This window comes from Hydractinia symbiolongicarpus, chromosome 11 (assembly GCF_029227915.1).
Source record: "Hydractinia symbiolongicarpus strain clone_291-10 chromosome 11, HSymV2.1, whole genome shotgun sequence".
NCBI lineage: Eukaryota > Metazoa > Cnidaria > Hydrozoa > Anthoathecata > Hydractiniidae > Hydractinia > Hydractinia symbiolongicarpus.
This window is the reverse complement of record NC_079885.1, coordinates 16317198-16337883: the sequence shown is the minus strand read 5'-3', so window position 1 is coordinate 16337883 and position 20686 is coordinate 16317198. Positions and strand designations below refer to the sequence as shown.

The following is a 20686-nucleotide window of genomic DNA, read 5'->3' as shown; positions in this document are numbered from 1 at the left end:
AGCGTTCAAAGGGCCGTGCACGTTGTTAACAGTGTTCTAACGCCATAGCGCCAAGGAAGAGGACTTGGCACGTTCTAGTCCATTGCGACTGGGAACACTAGGCTATTGGTAGCCTTGCTGGGGACGTGGAAGAACGTGATTTACGTTTAAGGCCTTTATTAGGCTGCAAATGGCCATATTACTGCCTTTAGAGGGCTGTGCACGTAGTTAACAGTGTTCTACAGCCATGGCGCCAAGGAAAAGGACTTGGGACGTCATAGTCCATTGAGACTCGAAGGACTAGATCAATGGTAGCCTGGCTGGGAGCGTGGACGCACGTGGTTTACGTCTAACGCCTTTATTAGGCTCCGACGGCAATAATACGGCTTACAGGGGGCTGTGCACGTAGCTAAGAGTGTTCTGAAGCCATGGCGTCAAGGAAGAGGACTTGAGACGTCATATTCCATTAAGACTGGGAACACTAGACCATTGGTAACATTTCTGGGGGCGTAGAAGAACGTGATTTGCGTGTAAGACCTTTATTAGTCTGTAAAAGGCCATGTTACAGGATTTGGAGGACTCTGCTCGTAGTTGCCGGTATTCTAACGCCAAGGTGCCAAAGAAAACGACTTGGCACGTTGTAGTCCATTGGGACTGGAAGGACTAGACTAATGGTATCCCGCGGAGAGTGGTGGAATCACGGTATTTACGTGTAAAGGCTTTATTAGGCTGCAAAAGGCCGTATTACTGACTTTAGAGGTCTGTGCACGTAGTTAACAGTGTTCTATAGCCATGGCGTCAAGGAAAAGGACTTGGGAAGTCATAGTCCATTGAGGCTGGAAGGACTACTCCTATGGTAACCTGCGCAGGCCGTTGGAACGATGGTATTTACGTATAACGCCTTTATTAGGCTGCAAATGGCCATATTACAGCCTTTAGAAGACTGTGCGCGTAGTTAATAGTGTTCTATTGCCATGGCGTCAAGGAAAATGACTTGGAACGTCATATTCCATTAAGACTGGGAACACTAGACCATTGGTAGCCTTGCTGGGGACGTGGAACGACAGTATTTACGTTTAAAGCCATTATTAGTCTGCAAAAGGCCATGTTACAGCATTTAGAGAGCTGTGCACGGAGTTAACATTGTTCTAAAGCCATCGCGCCAAAGAAAACGACTTGGGACGTTGTAGTCCATTGAGACTAGAAGGTCTACACCAATGGTAACCGGCGTAGGCAGGTGGAACAACGGTATTTGCGTATAAAGCCTGTATTAGGCTACAAAAGGCCATATTACAGCGTTTAGAGGGCCTTGCACGTAGTTACCAGGGTTCTAAAGCCATGGCGCCAAGGGAAAGGACTTATCACGTTATAGTCCGTTGAGACTGGAAGAACTAGACCAATGGTATCCCTCGAAGGGTGGTGGAACCACGGTATTTACGTGTTAAGCCTTTATTAGGCTGCAAAAGGCCGTATTACTGACTTTAGAGGGCTGTGCACGTAGTTAACAGTGTTCTATAGCCATGGCGTCAAGGAAAAGGACTTGGGCCGTCATAGTCCATTGAGACTGGAAGGACTAGACTAATGGTATCCCGCGAAGGGTGGTGGAACCACGTTATTTACGTGTAAAGCCTTTATTTGGCTGCAAAAGGCAATTTACAGCATTTAGAGGCCTGTGCACGTAGTTAAAAGTGGTTTAACGCTTAAGCGCCAAGGAAAAGGAATTGGGACGTCGTAGTTAAATGATAGTCGGAAAGGTACACCATTGGTAACCTGGCTTGGAGAGTGGAAGCACGTGATTTACGCGTAAGGCCTTTTTTAGACTAACAAAAGCCATACTGTAGCATTTAGGGGACTGTGCGCGTACTAGCGGGTTTTCAAACGTCACGGCGTCAAAGAAAACGACTTAGGACGTCATAGTCTATTGAGAGTGGAAGGACTACACCAATGGTAAATTGCGCGGGCAGGTGGAGCGACAGTATTTACGTATAAGGCCTTTAATAGGCTGCAAATGGCCATATTACAGCGTTCAAAGGGCCGTGCACGTTGTTAACAGTGTTCTAACGCCATAGCGCCAAGGAAAAGGACTTGGCACGTTCTAGTCCATTGCGACTGGGAACACTAGGCTATTGGTAGCCTTGCTGGGGACGTGGAAGAACGTGATTTACGTTTAAGGCCTTTATTAGGCTGCAAATGGCCATATTACTGCCTTTAGAGGGCTGTGCACGTAGTTAACAGTGTTCTATAGCCATGGCGTCAAGGAAAAGGACTTGGGACGTCATAGTCCAATGAGACTGGAAGGACTAGACTATTGGTATCCCGCGAAAGGGTGGTGGAACCACGTTATTTACGTGTAAAGCCTTTATTTGGCTGCAAAAGGCAATTTACAGCATTTAGAGGCCTGTGCACGTAGTTAAAAGTGGTTTAACGCTTAAGCACCAAGGTAAAGGAATTGGGACGTCGTAGTTAAATGATAGTCGGAAAGGTACACCATTGGTAACCTGGCTTGGAGAGTGGACGCACGTGATTTACGCGTAAGGCCTTTTTTAGACTAACAAAAGCCATACTATAGCATTTAGGGGACTGTGCGCGTACTAGCGGGTTTTCAAACGTCACGGCGTCAAAGAAAACGACTTAGGACGTCATAGTCTATTGAGACTGGAATGACTACACCAATGGTAAATTGCGCAGGCAGGTGGAGCGACAGTATTTACGTATAAGGCCTTTAATAGGCTGCAAATGGCCATATTACAGCGTTCAAAGGGCCGTGCACGTTGTTAACAGTGTTCTAACGCCATAGCGCCAAGGAAAAGGACTTGGCACGTTCTAGTCCATTGCGACTGAGAACACTAGGCTATTGGTAGCCTTGCTGGGGACGTGGAAGAACGTGATTTACGTTTAAGGCCTTTATTAGGCTGCAAATGGCCATATTACTGCCTTTAGAGGGCTGTGCACGTAGTTAACAGTGTTCTACAGCCATGGCGCCAAGGAAAAGGACTTGGGACGTCATAGTCCATTGAGACTCGAAGGACTAGATCAATGGTAGCCTGGCTGGGAGCGTGGAAGCACGTGATTTACGCGTAAGGCCTTTTTTAGACTTACAAAAGCCATACTATAGCATTTAGAGGATTGTGCGCGTACCTGCGGGTTTTCATACGTCACGGCGTCAAAGAAAACGACTTGGGACGTCATAGTCCATTGAGACTGGAAGGACTACACCAATGATAACTTGCGCAGGCAGGTGGAGCGACAGAATTTACGTATAAGGCCTTTAATAGGCTGGAAATGGCCATATTACAGCGTTCAAAGGGCCGTGCACGTAGTTAACAGTGTTCTAACGCCATAGCGTCAAGGAAAAGGACTTGTGACGTCGTAGTCCATTGAGACTGGGAACACTAGACTAATGGTAGCCTTCCTGGCAGCATGGAAACACGTGACTTACGGGTAAGGCCTTTATTAGCCTGCAAAAGACGATAATGCCGCATTTAGAGGGCTGTGCACGTAGTTAACGTATTTGTAACAGAACACAGAAAAAAAAGGTTTGACACATTTTGTATTGTATATATTTGATCTTTCCAGCTATAGGTAAAATTATATACATATATATATTTTACTAAGAACTCCCAAAAGTGTTTACCTGGCTAGCTAAAGTTTAATTTTTTACCATCATGGTTTGAGAGCCATGGCGTCAAGGAAAAGGACTTGGGACGTCTTAGTTCAATGATAGTCGGAAAGGTACACCATTGGTAGCCTGGTTTGGAGAGTGGAAGCACGTGATTTACGCGTAAGGCATTTTTTAGACTAACAAAAGCCATACTATAGCACTTAGGGGACTGTGCGCGTACTAGCGGGTTTTCAAACGTCACGGCGTCAAAGAAAACGACTTAGGACGTCATAGTCTATTGAGAGTGGAAGGACTACACCAATGGTAACTTGCGCAGGCAAGTGGAACGACAGTATTTACGTATAAGGCCTTTAATAGGCTGCAAATGGCCATATTACAGCGTTCAAAGGGCCGTGCACGTTGTTAACAGTGTTCTAACGCCATAGCGCCAAGGAAAAGGACTTGGCACGTTCTAGTCCATTGCGACTGAGAACACTAGGCTATTGGTAGCCTTGCTGGGGACGTGGAAGAACGTGATTTACGTTTAAGGCCTTTATTAGGCTGCAAATGGCCATATTACTGCCTTTAGAGGGCTGTGCACGTAGTTAACAGTGTTCTACAGCCATGGCGCGAAGGAAAAGGACTTGGGACGTCATAGTCCATTGAGACTCGAAGGATTAGATCAATGGTAGCCTGGCTGGGAGCGTGGAAGCACGTGGTGTACGTCTAAGGCCTTTATTAGGCTGCGACGGCAATAATACGGCTTACAGGGGGCTGTGCACGTAGCTAAGAGTGTTCTAAAGCCATGGCGTCAAGGAAGAGGACTTGAGACGTATTATTCCATTAAGACTGGGAACACTAGACCATTGGTAACCTTGCTGGGGACGTGAAAGAACGTGATTTACGTATAACGCCTTTATTACGCTGCAAATGGCCATGTTACAGCCTTTAGAGGGCTGTGCACGGAGTTAACAGTGTGCTAAAGCCATGGCGCGAAGGAAAAGGACTTAAGACGTCATAGTACATTGAGACTGGAAGGACTAGACTATTGGTATCCCGCGAAAGGTGGTGGAACCACGTTATTTACGTGTAAAGCCTTTATTTGGCTGCAAAAGGCAATTTACAGCATTTAGAGGCCTGTGCACGTAGTTAAAAGTGTTCTAACGCCATAGCGCCAAGGAAAAGGACTTGGCACGTTCTAGTCCATTGAGACTGGGAACACTAGACTAATGGTAGCCTTCCTGGCAGCATGGAAACACGTGACTTACAGGTAAGGCCTTTACTAGCCTGCAAAAGACGATATTGTCGCATTTAGAGGGTTGTGCGCGTAGTTGGCGGTCTTCTAACGCCACGGTGCCAAAGAAAACGACTTGGGACGTTGTAGTCCATTGAGACTAGAAGGTCTAATCCAATGGTAACCGGCGTAGGCAGGTGAAACAACGGTATTTGCGTATAAAGCCTTTATTAGGCTACAAAAGGCCATATTACAGCGTTTAGAGGGCCTTGCACGTAGTAAACAGGGTTCTAAAGCCATGGCGCCAAGGAAAATGACTTATCACGTTATAGTCCGTTGAGACTGGAAGAACTAGACCAATGGTATCCCGCGAAGGGTGGTGGAACCACGGTATTTACGTGTTAAGCCTTTATTAGGTTGCAAAAGGCCGTATTACTGACTTTAGAGGGCTGTGCACGTAGTTAACAGTGTTCTATAGCCATGGCGTCAAGGAAAAGGACTTGGGCCGTCATAGTCCATTGAGACTGGAAGGACTAGACTATTGGTATCCCGCGAAGGGTGGTGGAACCACGTTATTTACGTGTAAAGCCTTTATTTGGCTGCAAAAGGCAATTTACAGCATTTAGAGGCCTGTGCACGTAGTTAAAAGTGGTTTAACGCTTAAGCGCCAAGGAAAAGGAATTGGGACGTCGTAGTTAAATGATAGTCGGAAAGGTACACCATTGGTAGCCTGGTTTGGAGAGTGGAAGCACTTGATTTACGCGTAAGGCCTTTTTTAGACTAACAAAAGCCATACTATAGCATTTAGGGGACTGTGCGCGTACTAGCGGGTTTTCAAACGTCACGGCGTCAAAGAAAACGACTTAGGACGTCATAGTCTATTGAGAGTGGAAGGACTACACCAATGGTAACTTGCGCAGGCAGGTGGAGCGACAGTATTTACGTATAAAGCTTTTAATAGGCTGCAAATGGCCATATTACAGCGTTCAAAGGGCCGTGCACGTTGTTAACAGTGTTCTAACGCCATAGCGCCAAGGAAGAGGACTTGGCACGTTCTAGTCCATTGCGACTGGGAACACTAGGCTATTGGTAGCCTTGCTGGGGACGTGGAAGAACGTGATTTACGTTTAAGGCCTTTATTAGGCTGCAAATGGCCATATTACTGCCTTTAGAGGGCTGTGCACGTAGTTAACAGTGTTCTACAGCCATGGCGCCAAGGAAAAGGACTTGGGACGTCATAGTCCATTGAGACTCGAAGGACTAGATCAATGGTAGCCTGGCTGGGAGCGTGGACGCACGTGGTTTACGTCTAACGCCTTTATTAGGCTCCGACGGCAATAATACGGCTTACAGGGGGCTGTGCACGTAGCTAAGAGTGTTCTGAAGCCATGGCGTCAAGGAAGAGGACTTGAGACGTCATATTCCATTAAGACTGGGAACACTAGACCATTGGTAACATTTCTGGGGGCGTAGAAGAACGTGATTTGCGTGTAAGACCTTTATTAGTCTGTAAAAGGCCATGTTACAGGATTTGGAGGACTCTGCTCGTAGTTGCCGGTATTCTAACGCCAAGGTGCCAAAGAAAACGACTTGGCACGTTGTAGTCCATTGGGACTGGAAGGACTAGACTAATGGTATCCCGCGGAGAGTGGTGGAATCACGGTATTTACGTGTAAAGGCTTTATTAGGCTGCAAAAGGCCGTATTACTGACTTTAGAGGTCTGTGCACGTAGTTAACAGTGTTCTATAGCCATGGCGTCAAGGAAAAGGACTTGGGAAGTCATAGTCCATTGAGACTGGAAGGACTACTCCTATGGTAACCTGCGCAGGCCGTTGGAACGATGGTATTTACGTATAACGCCTTTATTAGGCTGCAAATGGCCATATTACAGCCTTTAGAAGACTGTGCGCGTAGTTAATAGTGTTCTATTGCCATGGCGTCAAGGAAAATGACTTGGAACGTCATATTCCATTAAGACTGGGAACACTAGACCATTGGTAGCCTTGCTGGGGACGTGGAACGACAGTATTTACGTTTAAAGCCATTATTAGTCTGCAAAAGGCCATGTTACAGCATTTAGAGAGCTGTGCACGGAGTTAACATTGTTCTAAAGCCATCGCGCCAAGGAAAAGGACTTGGGACGTCATAGTCTATTGCGACTCGAAGGACTAGATCAATGGTAGCCTTGCTGGGAGCGTGGAAGCACGTAGTTTCCGTCTAAGGCTTTTATTAGGCTGCGACGGCAATAATACGGCTTACAGGGGGCTGTGCACGTAGCTAAGAGTGATCTAAAGCCATGGCGTCAAGGAAAAGGACTTGAGACGTCATATTCCATTAAGACTGGGAACACTAGACCATTGGTAACCTTGCTGGGGGCGTGGAAGAACGTGATTTGCTTGTAAGACCTTTATTAGTCTGTAAAAGGCCATGTTACAGGATTTGGAGGACTGTGCGCGTAGTTGCCGGTCTTCTAACGCGAAGGTGCCAAAGAAATCGACTTGGCACGTTGTATTCCATTGGGACTGGAAGGACTAGACTAATGGTATCCGGCGGAGGGTGGTGGAATCACGGTATTTACGTGTAAAGGCTTTATTAGGCTGCAAAAGGCCGTATTACTGACTTTAGAGGTCTGTGCACGTAGTTAACAGTGTTCTATAGTCATGGCGTCAAGGAAAAGGACTTGGGACGTTATAGTCCATTGAGACTGGAAGGACTACTCCTATGGTAACCTGCGCAGGCAGTTGGAACGACGGTATTTACGTATAACGCCTTTATTAGGCTGCAATTGGCCATATTACAGCCTTTAGAGGGCTTTGCACGGAGTTAACAGTGTGCTAAAGCCATGGCGCCAAGGAAAATGACTTGGGACGTCATATTCCATTAAGACTGAGAACACTAGACCAATGGTAGCGTGGTTGGGAGCGTAAAAGCACGTGGTTTACGTGTAAGGCCTTTATTAGTCTGCAAAAGGCCATATTACAGCGTTCAAAGGGCCGTACACGTAGTTAACAGTGTTCTAACGCCATAGCGCCAAGGAAAAGGGCTTGGCACGTTGTAGTCCATTGAGACTGGGAACAATAGGCCATTGGTAGCCTTGTTGGGGACGTGGAACAACGGTATTTACGTGTAAGGCTTTTATTAGGCTGCAAATGGCCATATTACTGACTTTAGAGGGCTGTGCACGTAGTTAACAGTGTTCTATAGCCATGGCGCCAAGGAAAAGGACTTGGCACGTCATAGTCCGTTGAGACTGGAAGGACTACTCCTATGGTAAACTGCGCAGTTAGTTGGAAGGACAGTGTTTACGTTTAAAGCCATTATTAGTCTGCAATAGGCCATGTTACAGCATTTAGAGGGCTGTGCACGGAGTTAACATTGTTCTTAAGCCATGGCGCCAAGGAAAAGGACTTGGAACGTCATATTCCATTAAGACTGGGAACACTAGACCATTGGTAGCCTTGCTGGGGACGTGGAACGACAGTATTTACGTGTAAAGGCTTTATTAGGCTGCAAAAGGCCGTATTACTGACTTTAGAGGTCTGTGCACGTAGTTAACAGTGTTCTATAGCCATAACGCCAAGCAAAACGACTTGTGACGTCGTAGTCTATTGAGACTGGGAACACTAGACTAATGGTAACCTTCCTGGCAGCATGGAAACACGTGACTTACGGGTAAGGCCTTTATTAGCCTGCAAAAGACGATAATGCCGCATTTAGAGGGCTGTGCACGTAGTTAACAGTGTTCTATAGCCATGGCGTCAAGGAAAATGACTTGGGACGTCATATTCCATTAAGACTGGGAACACTAGACCATTGGTAGTCTTGATGGGGACGTGGAATAACGTGATTTACGTGTAAGGCCTTTATTAGTCTGTAAAAAGACACATTGCAGCATTTAGAGGGCTGTGCACGGAGTTAACATTGTTCTAAAGCCATGGCGCCAAGGAAAAGGACTTGGGACGTCATAGTCCATTGAGACTGGAAGGACTACACCAATGGTAACTTGCGCAGGCAGGTGGAGCGACAGTATTTGCGTATAAGGTCTTTATTAGGCTGCAAATGCCCATTCTACAGCCTTTAGAGGGCTGTGCACGGAGTTAACAGTGTGTTAAAGCCATGGCGCCAAGGAAAATGAGTTGGGACGTCATATTCCATTGAGACTGAGAACACTAGACCAATGGTAGCCTGGTTGGGAGCGTAGAAGCACGTGGTTTACGTGTAAGGCCTTTATTAGTCTGCAAAAGGCCATGTTACAGCATTTAGAGGACTGTGAGCGTAGTTAACAGTGTTCTATAGCCATGGCGTCAAGGAAAATGACTTGGGACGTCATATTCCATTAAGACTGGGAACACTAGACCATTGGTAGCCTTGATGGGGACGTGGAATAACGTGATTTACGTGTAAGGCCTTTATTAGTCTGTAAAAGGACATATTGCAGCATTTAGAGGGCTGTGCACGGAGTTAGCATTGTTCTAAAGCCATGGCGCAAAGGAAAAGGACTTGGCACGTCATAGTCCATTGAGACTGGAAGGACTAGATTAATGGTATCCCGCGAAGGGTGGTGGAACCACGTTATTTACGTGTAAAGGCTTTATTAGTCTGCAAAAGGCCATGTTACAGCATTTAGAGGACTGTGCGCGTAGTTAACAGTGTTCTATAGCCATGGCGTCAAGCAAAATGACTTGGGACGTCATATTCCATTAAGACTGGGAACACTAGACCATTGGAAGCCTTGATGGGGACGTGGAATAACGTGATTTACGTGTAAGGCTTTTATTAGTCTGTAAAAGGACATATTGCAGCATTTAGAGGGCTGTGCACGAAGTTAACAGTGTTCTATAGCCATGGCGCCAAGGAAAAGATTTGGGACGTCATAGTCCGTTGAGACTGGAAGGACTACTCCTATGGTAACCTGCGCAGTTAGTTGGAACGACAGTATTTACGTTTATAGCCATTATTAGTCTGCAAAAGGCCATGTTACAGCATTTAGAGGGCTGTGCACGGAGTTAAAAGTGTTTTAACGCTAAAGCGCCAAGGAAAAGGAATTGGGACGTCGTAGTTCAATGATAGTCAGAAAGGTACACCATTGGTAGCCTGGTTTGGAGAGTGAAAGCACGTGATTTACGCGTAAGGCCTTTTTTAGACTTACAAAAGCCATACTATAGCATTTAGAGGACTGTGCGCGTACTTGCGGGTTTTCAAACGTCACGGCGTCAAAGAAAACGACTTGGGACGTCATAGTCCATTGGGACTGGAAGGACTAGACTAATGGTATCTCGCAGAGGGTGGTGGAGTCACGGTATTTACGTGTAAAGGCTTTATTAGGCTGCAAAAGGCCGTATTACTGACTTTAGAGGACTGTGCACGTAGTTAACAGTGTTCTATAGCCATGGCGTCAAGGAAAAGGACTTGGGACGTTATAGTCCATTGAGACTGGAAGGACTACTCCTATGGTAACCTGCGCAGGCAGTTGGAACGACGGTATTTACGTATAACGCCTTTATTGGGCTGCAAATGGCCATATTACAGCCTTTAGAGGGCTGTGGACGGAGTTAACAGTGTGCTAAAGCCATGGCGCCAAGGAAAATGACTTGGGACGTCATATTCCATTAAGACTGGGAACACTAGACCATTGGTAGCCTTGCTGGGGACGTGGAATAACGTGATTTACGTGTAAGGCCTTTATTATGCTGCGAAAGGCAATATTGCTGCCTTTAGAGGGCTGTGCACGTAGTTAACAGTGTTCTATAGCCATGGCGCCAAGGAAAAGGACTTGGCACGTCATAGTCCGTTGAGACTGGAAGGACTACTCCTATGGTAAACTGCGCAGTTAGTTGGAAGGACAGTGTTTACGTTTAAAGCCATTATTAGTCTGCAAAAGGCCATGTTACAGCATTTAGAGGGCTGTGCACGGAGTTAACATTGTTCTTAAGCCATGGCGCCAAGGAAAAGGACTTGGGACGTCATAGTCCATTGAGACTGGAAGGACTACTCCTATGGAAACATGCACAGGCAGGTGGAATGACGGTATTTACGTTTAGCTCCTTTATTTGGCTGCAAAAGGCAATATTACAGCATTCAAAGAGCCGTGCACGTAGTTAACAGTGTTCTAACGCCATAGCACGAATGAAAACGCCTTGGAACGTCGTATTCCATTGAGACTGGAAGGACTAGATCAATGGTAGCATGGCTGGGAGCATGGAAGCACGTTATTTACGTGTAAGGTCTTTATTAGTCTGCAAAAGTACATAACACTGCTTTTAGAAGACTGTGCACGTAGTTAACAGTGTTCTATAGCCATGTCGTCAAGGAAAAGGACTTGAGACGTCATACTCCATTAAGACTGGGAACACTAGACCATTGGTAACCTTGCTGGGGGCGTGGAAGAACGTGATTTGCGTGTAAGACCTTTGTTAGTCTGTAAAAGGCCATGTTACAGCATTTAGAGGACTGTGCGCGTAGTTGCCGGTCTTCTAACGCCAAGGTGCCAAAGAAAACGACTTGGCACGTTGTAGTCTATTGGGACTGGAAGGACTAGACCAATGGTATCCCGCCGAGGGTGGTGGAACCACGGTATTTACGTGTAAAGGCTTTATTAGTCTGCAAAAGGCCATGTTACAGCATTTAGAGGACTGTGCGCGTAGTTAACAGTGTTCTATAGCCATGGCGTCAAGCAAAATGACTTGGGACGTCATATTCCATTAAGACTGGGAACACTAGACCATTGGAAGCCTTGATGGGGACGTGGAATAACGTGATTTACGTGTAAGGCTTTTATTAGTCTGTAAAAGGACATATTGCAGCATTTAGAGGGCTGTGCACGAAGTTAACAGTGTTCTATAGCCATGGCGCCAAGGAAAAGATTTGGGACGTCATAGTCCGTTGAGACTGGAAGGACTACTCCTATGGTAACCTGCGCAGTTAGTTGGAACGACAGTATTTTCGTTTATAGCCATTATTAGTCTGCAAAAGGCCATGTTACAGCATTTAGAGGGCAGTGCACGGAGTTAAAAGTGTTTTAACGCTAAAGCGCCAAGGAAAAGGAATTGGGACGTCGTAGTTCAATGATAGTCAGAAAGGTACACCATTGGTAGCCTGGTTTGGAGAGTGAAAGCACGTGATTTACGCGTAAGGCCTTTTTTAGACTTACAAAAGCCATACTATAGCATTTAGAGGACTGTGCGCGTACTTGCGGGTTTTCAAACGTCACGGCGTCAAAGAAAACGACTTGGGACGTCATAGTCCATTGGGACTGGAAGGACTAGACTAATGGTATCTCGCAGAGGGTGGTGGAGTCACGGTATTTACGTGTAAAGGCTTTATTAGGCTGCAAAAGGCCGTATTACTGACTTTAGAGGACTGTGCACGTAGTTAACAGTGTTCTATAGCCATGGCGTCAAGGAAAAGGACTTGGGACGTCATAGTCCATTGAGACTGGAAGGACTACTCCTATGGAAACATGCACAGGCAGGTGGAATGACGGTATTTACGTTTAGCTCCTTTATTTGGCTGCAAAAGGCAATATTACAGCATTCAAAGAGCCGTGCACGTAGTTAACAGTGTTCTAACGCCATAGCACGAATGAAAACGCCTTGGAACGTCGTATTCCATTGAGACTGGAAGGACTAGATCAATGGTAGCATGGCTGGGAGCATGGAAGCACGTTATTTACGTGTAAGGTCTTTATTAGTCTGCAAAAGTACATAACACTGCTTTTAGAAGACTGTGCACGTAGTTAACAGTGTTCTATAGCCATGTCGTCAAGGAAAAGGACTTGAGACGTCATACTCCATTAAGACTGGGAACACTAGACCATTGGTAACCTTGCTGGGGGCGTGGAAGAACGTGATTTGCGTGTAAGACCTTTGTTAGTCTGTAAAAGGCCATGTTACAGCATTTAGAGGACTGTGCACGGAGTTAAAAGTGTTTTAACGCTAAAGCGCCAAGGAAAAGGAATTGGGACGTCGTAGTTCAATGATAGTCAGAAAGGTACACCATTGGTAGCCTGGTTTGGAGAGTGAAAGCACGTGATTTACGCGTAAAGCCTTTTTTAGACTTACAAAAGCCATACTATAGCATTTAGGGGACTGTGCGCGTACCTGCTGGTTTTCAAACGTCACAGAGTCAAAGAAAACGACTTAGGACGTCATAGTCCATTGAGAGTGAAAGGACTACACCAATGGTAACTTGCGCAGGCAGGTGGAGCGACAGTATTTACGTATAAGGCCTTTAATAGGCTGCAAATGGTAATATTACAGCGTTCAAAGGGCCGTGCACGTAGTTAACGGTGTTCTAACGCCATAGCGCGAAGGAAAACGACTTGGAACGTCGAATTCCATTGAGACTGGAAGGACTAGATCAATGGAAGCATGGCTTGGAGCATGGAAGCAGGTTATTTACGTGTAAAGGCTTTATTAGGCTGCAAAAGGCCGTATTACTGACTTTAGAGGTCTGTGCACGTAGTTAACAGTGTTCTATAGTCATGGCGTCAAGGAAAAGGACTTGGGACGTTATAGTCCATTGAGACTGGAAGGACTACTCCTATGGTAACCTGCGCAGGCAGTTGGAACGACGGTATTTACGTATAACGCCTTTATTAGGCTGCAATTGGCCATATTACAGCCTTTAGAGGGCTTTGCACGGAGTTAACAGTGTGCTAAAGCCATGGCGCCAAGGAAAATGACTTGGGACGTCATATTCCATTAAGACTGAGAACACTAGACCAATGGTAGCGTGGTTGGGAGCGTAAAAGCACGTGGTTTACGTGTAAGGCCTTTATTAGTCTGCAAAAGGCCATATTACAGCGTTCAAAGGGCCGTACACGTAGTTAACAGTGTTCTAACGCCATAGCGCCAAGGAAAAGGGCTTGGCACGTTGTAGTCCATTGAGACTGGGAACAATAGGCCATTGGTAGCCTTGTTGGGGACGTGGAACAACGGTATTTACGTGTAAGGCTTTTATTAGGCTGCAAATGGCCATATTACTGACTTTAGAGGGCTGTGCACGTAGTTAACAGTGTTCTATAGCCATGGCGCCAAGGAAAAGGACTTGGCACGTCATAGTCCGTTGAGACTGGAAGGACTACTCCTATGGTAAACTGCGCAGTTAGTTGGAAGGACAGTGTTTACGTTTAAAGCCATTATTAGTCTGCAATAGGCCATGTTACAGCATTTAGAGGGCTGTGCACGGAGTTAACATTGTTCTTAAGCCATGGCGCCAAGGAAAAGGACTTGGAACGTCATATTCCATTAAGACTGGGAACACTAGACCATTGGTAGCCTTGCTGGGGACGTGGAACGACAGTATTTACGTGTAAAGGCTTTATTAGGCTGCAAAAGGCCGTATTACTGACTTTAGAGGTCTGTGCACGTAGTTAACAGTGTTCTATAGCCATAACGCCAAGCAAAACGACTTGTGACGTCGTAGTCTATTGAGACTGGGAACACTAGACTAATGGTAACCTTCCTGGCAGCATGGAAACACGTGACTTACGGGTAAGGCCTTTATTAGCCTGCAAAAGACGATAATGCCGCATTTAGAGGGCTGTGCACGTAGTTAACAGTGTTCTATAGCCATGGCGTCAAGGAAAATGACTTGGGACGTCATATTCCATTAAGACTGGGAACACTAGACCATTGGTAGTCTTGATGGGGACGTGGAATAACGTGATTTACGTGTAAGGCCTTTATTAGTCTGTAAAAAGACACATTGCAGCATTTAGAGGGCTGTCCACGGAGTTAACATTGTTCTAAAGCCATGGCGCCAAGGAAAAGGACTTGGGACGTCATAGTCCATTGAGACTGGAAGGACTACACCAATGGTAACTTGCGCAGGCAGGTGGAGCGACAGTATTTGCGTATAAGGTCTTTATTAGGCTGCAAATGCCCATTCTACAGCCTTTAGAGGGCTGTGCACGGAGTTAACAGTGTGTTAAAGCCATGGCGCCAAGGAAAATGAGTTGGGACGTCATATTCCATTGAGACTGAGAACACTAGACCAATGGTAGCCTGGTTGGGAGCGTAGAAGCACGTGGTTTACGTGTAAGGCCTTTATTAGTCTGCAAAAGGCCATGTTACAGCATTTAGAGGACTGTGAGCGTAGTTAACAGTGTTCTATAGCCATGGCGTCAAGGAAAATGACTTGGGACGTCATATTCCATTAAGACTGGGAACACTAGACCATTGGTAGCCTTGATGGGGACGTGGAATAACGTGATTTACGTGTAAGGCCTTTATTAGTCTGTAAAAGGACATATTGCAGCATTTAGAGGGCTGTGCACGGAGTTAGCATTGTTCTAAAGCCATGGCGCAAAGGAAAAGGACTTGGCACGTCATAGTCCATTGAGACTGGAAGGACTAGATTAATGGTATCCCGCGAAGGGTGGTGGAACCACGTTATTTACGTGTAAAGGCTTTATTAGTCTGCAAAAGGCCATGTTACAGCATTTAGAGGACTGTGCGCGTAGTTAACAGTGTTCTATAGCCATGGCGTCAAGCAAAATGACTTGGGACGTCATATTCCATTAAGACTGGGAACACTAGACCATTGGAAGCCTTGATGGGGACGTGGAATAACGTGATTTACGTGTAAGGCTTTTATTAGTCTGTAAAAGGACATATTGCAGCATTTAGAGGGCTGTGCACGAAGTTAACAGTGTTCTATAGCCATGGCGCCAAGGAAAAGATTTGGGACGTCATAGTCCGTTGAGACTGGAAGGACTACTCCTATGGTAACCTGCGCAGTTAGTTGGAACGACAGTATTTACGTTTATAGCCATTATTAGTCTGCAAAAGGCCATGTTACAGCATTTAGAGGGCTGTGCACGGAGTTAAAAGTGTTTTAACGCTAAAGCGCCAAGGAAAAGGAATTGGGACGTCGTAGTTCAATGATAGTCAGAAAGGTACACCATTGGTAGCCTGGTTTGGAGAGTGAAAGCACGTGATTTACGCGTAAGGCCTTTTTTAGACTTACAAAAGCCATACTATAGCATTTAGAGGACTGTGCGCGTACTTGCGGGTTTTCAAACGTCACGGCGTCAAAGAAAACGACTTGGGACGTCATAGTCCATTGGGACTGGAAGGACTAGACTAATGGTATCTCGCAGAGGGTGGTGGAGTCACGGTATTTACGTGTAAAGGCTTTATTAGGCTGCAAAAGGCCGTATTACTGACTTTAGAGGACTGTGCACGTAGTTAACAGTGTTCTATAGCCATGGCGTCAAGGAAAAGGACTTGGGACGTTATAGTCCATTGAGACTGGAAGGACTACTCCTATGGTAACCTGCGCAGGCAGTTGGAACGACGGTATTTACGTATAACGCCTTTATTGGGCTGCAAATGGCCATATTACAGCCTTTAGAGGGCTGTGGACGGAGTTAACAGTGTGCTAAAGCCATGGCGCCAAGGAAAATGACTTGGGACGTCATATTCCATTAAGACTGGGAACACTAGACCATTGGTAGCCTTGCTGGGGACGTGGAATAACGTGATTTACGTGTAAGGCCTTTATTATGCTGCGAAAGGCAATATTGCTGCCTTTAGAGGGCTGTGCACGTAGTTAACAGTGTTCTATAGCCATGGCGCCAAGGAAAAGGACTTGGCACGTCATAGTCCGTTGAGACTGGAAGGACTACTCCTATGGTAAACTGCGCAGTTAGTTGGAAGGACAGTGTTTACGTTTAAAGCCATTATTAGTCTGCAAAAGGCCATGTTACAGCATTTAGAGGGCTGTGCACGGAGTTAACATTGTTCTTAAGCCATGGCGCCAAGGAAAAGGACTTGGGACGTCATAGTCCATTGAGACTGGAAGGACTACTTCTATGGAAACATGCACAGGCAGGTGGAATGACGGTATTTACGTTTAGCTCCTTTATTTGGCTGCAAAAGGCAATATTACAGCATTCAAAGAGCCGTGCACGTAGTTAACAGTGTTCTAACGCCATAGCACGAATGAAAACGCCTTGGAACGTCGTATTCCATTGAGACTGGAAGGACTAGATCAATGGTAGCATGGCTGGGAGCATGGAAGCACGTTATTTACGTGTAAGGTCTTTATTAGTCTGCAAAAGTACATAACACTGCTTTTAGAAGACTGTGCACGTAGTTAACAGTGTTCTATAGCCATGTCGTCAAGGAAAAGGACTTGAGACGTCATACTCCATTAAGACTGGGAACACTAGACCATTGGTAACCTTGCTGGGGGCGTGGAAGAACGTGATTTGCGTGTAAGACCTTTGTTAGTCTGTAAAAGGCCATGTTACAGCATTTAGAGGACTGTGCGCGTAGTTGCCGGTCTTCTAACGCCAAGGTGCCAAAGAAAACGACTTGGCACGTTGTAGTCTATTGGGACTGGAAGGACTAGACCAATGGTATCCCGCCGAGGGTGGTGGAACCACGGTATTTACGTGTAAAGGCTTTATTAGTCTGCAAAAGGCCATGTTACAGCATTTAGAGGACTGTGCGCGTAGTTAACAGTGTTCTATAGCCATGGCGTCAAGCAAAATGACTTGGGACGTCATATTCCATTAAGACTGGGAACACTAGACCATTGGAAGCCTTGATGGGGACGTGGAATAACGTGATTTACGTGTAAGGCTTTTATTAGTCTGTAAAAGGACATATTGCAGCATTTAGAGGGCTGTGCACGAAGTTAACAGTGTTCTATAGCCATGGCGCCAAGGAAAAGATTTGGGACGTCATAGTCCGTTGAGACTGGAAGGACTACTCCTATGGTAACCTGCGCAGTTAGTTGGAACGACAGTATTTTCGTTTATAGCCATTATTAGTCTGCAAAAGGCCATGTTACAGCATTTAGAGGGCAGTGCACGGAGTTAAAAGTGTTTTAACGCTAAAGCGCCAAGGAAAAGGAATTGGGACGTCGTAGTTCAATGATAGTCAGAAAGGTACACCATTGGTAGCCTGGTTTGGAGAGTGAAAGCACGTGATTTACGCGTAAGGCCTTTTTTAGACTTACAAAAGCCATACTATAGCATTTAGAGGACTGTGCGCGTACTTGCGGGTTTTCAAACGTCACGGCGTCAAAGAAAACGACTTGGGACGTCATAGTCCATTGGGACTGGAAGGACTAGACTAATGGTATCTCGCAGAGGGTGGTGGAGTCACGGTATTTACGTGTAAAGGCTTTATTAGGCTGCAAAAGGCCGTATTACTGACTTTAGAGGACTGTGCACGTAGTTAACAGTGTTCTATAGCCATGGCGTCAAGGAAAAGGACTTGGGACGTCATAGTCCATTGAGACTGGAAGGACTACTCCTATGGAAACATGCACAGGCAGGTGGAATGACGGTATTTACGTTTAGCTCCTTTATTTGGCTGCAAAAGGCAATATTACAGCATTCAAAGAGCCGTGCACGTAGTTAACAGTGTTCTAACGCCATAGCACGAATGAAAACGCCTTGGAACGTCGTATTCCATTGAGACTGGAAGGACTAGATCAATGGTAGCATGGCTGGGAGCATGGAAGCACGTTATTTACGTGTAAGGTCTTTATTAGTCTGCAAAAGTACATAACACTGCTTTTAGAAGACTGTGCACGTAGTTAACAGTGTTCTATAGCCATGTCGTCAAGGAAAAGGACTTGAGACGTCATACTCCATTAAGACTGGGAACACTAGACCATTGGTAACCTTGCTGGGGGCGTGGAAGAACGTGATTTGCGTGTAAGACCTTTGTTAGTCTGTAAAAGGCCATGTTACAGCATTTAGAGGACTGTGCACGGAGTTAAAAGTGTTTTAACGCTAAAGCGCCAAGGAAAAGGAATTGGGACGTCGTAGTTCAATGATAGTCAGAAAGGTACACCATTGGTAGCCTGGTTTGGAGAGTGAAAGCACGTGATTTACGCGTAAAGCCTTTTTTAGACTTACAAAAGCCATACTATAGCATTTAGGGGACTGTGCGCGTACCTGCTGGTTTTCAAACGTCACAGAGTCAAAGAAAACGACTTAGGACGTCATAGTCCATTGAGAGTGAAAGGACTACACCAATGGTAACTTGCGCAGGCAGGTGGAGCGACAGTATTTACGTATAAGGCCTTTAATAGGCTGCAAATGGTAATATTACAGCGTTCAAAGGGCCGTGCACGTAGTTAACGGTGTTCTAACGCCATAGCGCGAAGGAAAACGACTTGGAACGTCGAATTCCATTGAGACTGGAAGGACTAGATCAATGGAAGCATGGCTTGGAGCATGGAAGCAGGTTATTTACGTGTAAGGTCTTTATTAGTCTGCAAAAGGACATAATACTGCCTTTAGAAAGCTGTGCATCTAGTTAACAGTGTTCTATAGCCATGGCGTCAAAGAAAAGGACTTGGGACGTCATATTCCGTTAAGACGGGGAACACTAGACCATTGGTAGCCTTGCTGGGCAAGTGGACGAACGTGATTTACGTGTAAGGCCTTTATTAGGCTGCAAATGGCCATATTACTGCCTTTAGAGGGCTGTGCACGTAGTTAACAGTGTTCTATAGTCATGGCGCCAAGGAAAAGGACTTGGAACGTCATAGTCCATTGAGACTTGAAGGAATAGATCAATGGTAGCCTGACCGGGAGCGTGGAAGCACGTGGTTTACGTCTAAGGCCTTTATTAGGCTGCGACGGCAATAATACGGCTTACAGGGGGCTGTGCACGTAGCTAAGAGTGTTCTAAAGCCATGGCGTCAAGGAAAAGGACTTGATACGTCATATTTCATTAAGACTGGGAACACTAGACCTTTGGTAACCTTGCTGGGGACGTGGAAGAACGTTATTTACGTGTAAGGTCTTTATTAGTCTGCAAAAGTACATAACACTGCCTTTAGAAGACTGTGCACGTAGTTAACAGTGTTCTATAGCCATGTCGTCAAGGAAAAGGACTTGGCACGTTGTAGACCATTAAGACTGGGAACACAAGGCCATTGGTAGCCTTGCTGGGGACGTGGAAGAACGTGATTAACGTGCAAGGCCTTTATTAGTCTGTAAAAGGACATATTGCAGCATTTAGAGGGCTGTGCACATAGTTCACAGTGCTCTGAAGACATGACGCCAAGGAAAACGACTTGGGAAGTCGTAGTCCATTGAGACTTGGAGGACTAGATCAATGGTAGCCTGGCTGGGAGCGTGGAAGCACGTGGTTTACGTCTAAGGCCTTTATTAGGCTTCAACAGCAGTAATACGGCTTACCGGGGGCTGTGCACGTAGCTAAGAGTGTTCTAAAGCCATGGCGTCAAGGAAAAGGACTTGAGACGTCATACTCCATTAAGACTGGGAACACTAGACCATTGGTAACCTTGCTGGGGGCGGAGAAGCACATGGTTTACGTGTAAGGCCTTTATTAGTCTGCAAAAGGCCATGTTACAGCATTTAGAGGACTGTGCGCGTAGTTAACAGTGTTCTATAGCCATGGCGTCAAGGAAAATGACTTGGGACGTCATATTCCATTAATGTGCCTGCGACACCGGGAGTTCCCTTACTTGATTCACTCAGCGGCTATTGCGTAAAAAAGATACGTCACAGTCGTAATGATAAATAATGTAACGTGAAAAAGTCAATAGCCTACGACACCGGGAGTTCCCAGGCGGTCCCCCATCCAAGTACTATCCCGGCCCGACGATGCTTAACTTCCGTGATCGGACGAGAACAGGTGTGTTCATCGTGGTATGGTCGTAGACAAGCATACGGGCAGATATCTACGATTTATTAGCACATTACATCGAAAATGGTTAAAACTTTAAAGGTCATATTTCTTGACTGGATCATCCGAAATAGGTCGTGTTTATGTGCATTTGAAAGCTCTTTTTAAGCGCTATCGAGTCTTTACGACAATAATGCGCTTTAAGATTTCCGGTAAAAAGTTCCAACGAAGGCAATCTAGGGTAC

The 20686-nt window shown here is 45.8% G+C and overlaps 1 non-coding gene across 1 annotated transcript; it reads right to left on the bottom strand.

The window, feature by feature from the left end:
* Positions 1 to 20359: 20359 nt before the first annotated feature.
* On the bottom strand, positions 20360 to 20478 carry LOC130615310 (5S ribosomal RNA). Its single transcript, XR_008976400.1, has one exon. It is a non-coding gene; the product is annotated as a 5S ribosomal RNA (ribosomal RNA).
* Between the last annotated feature and the right edge of the window lie 208 nt (positions 20479 to 20686).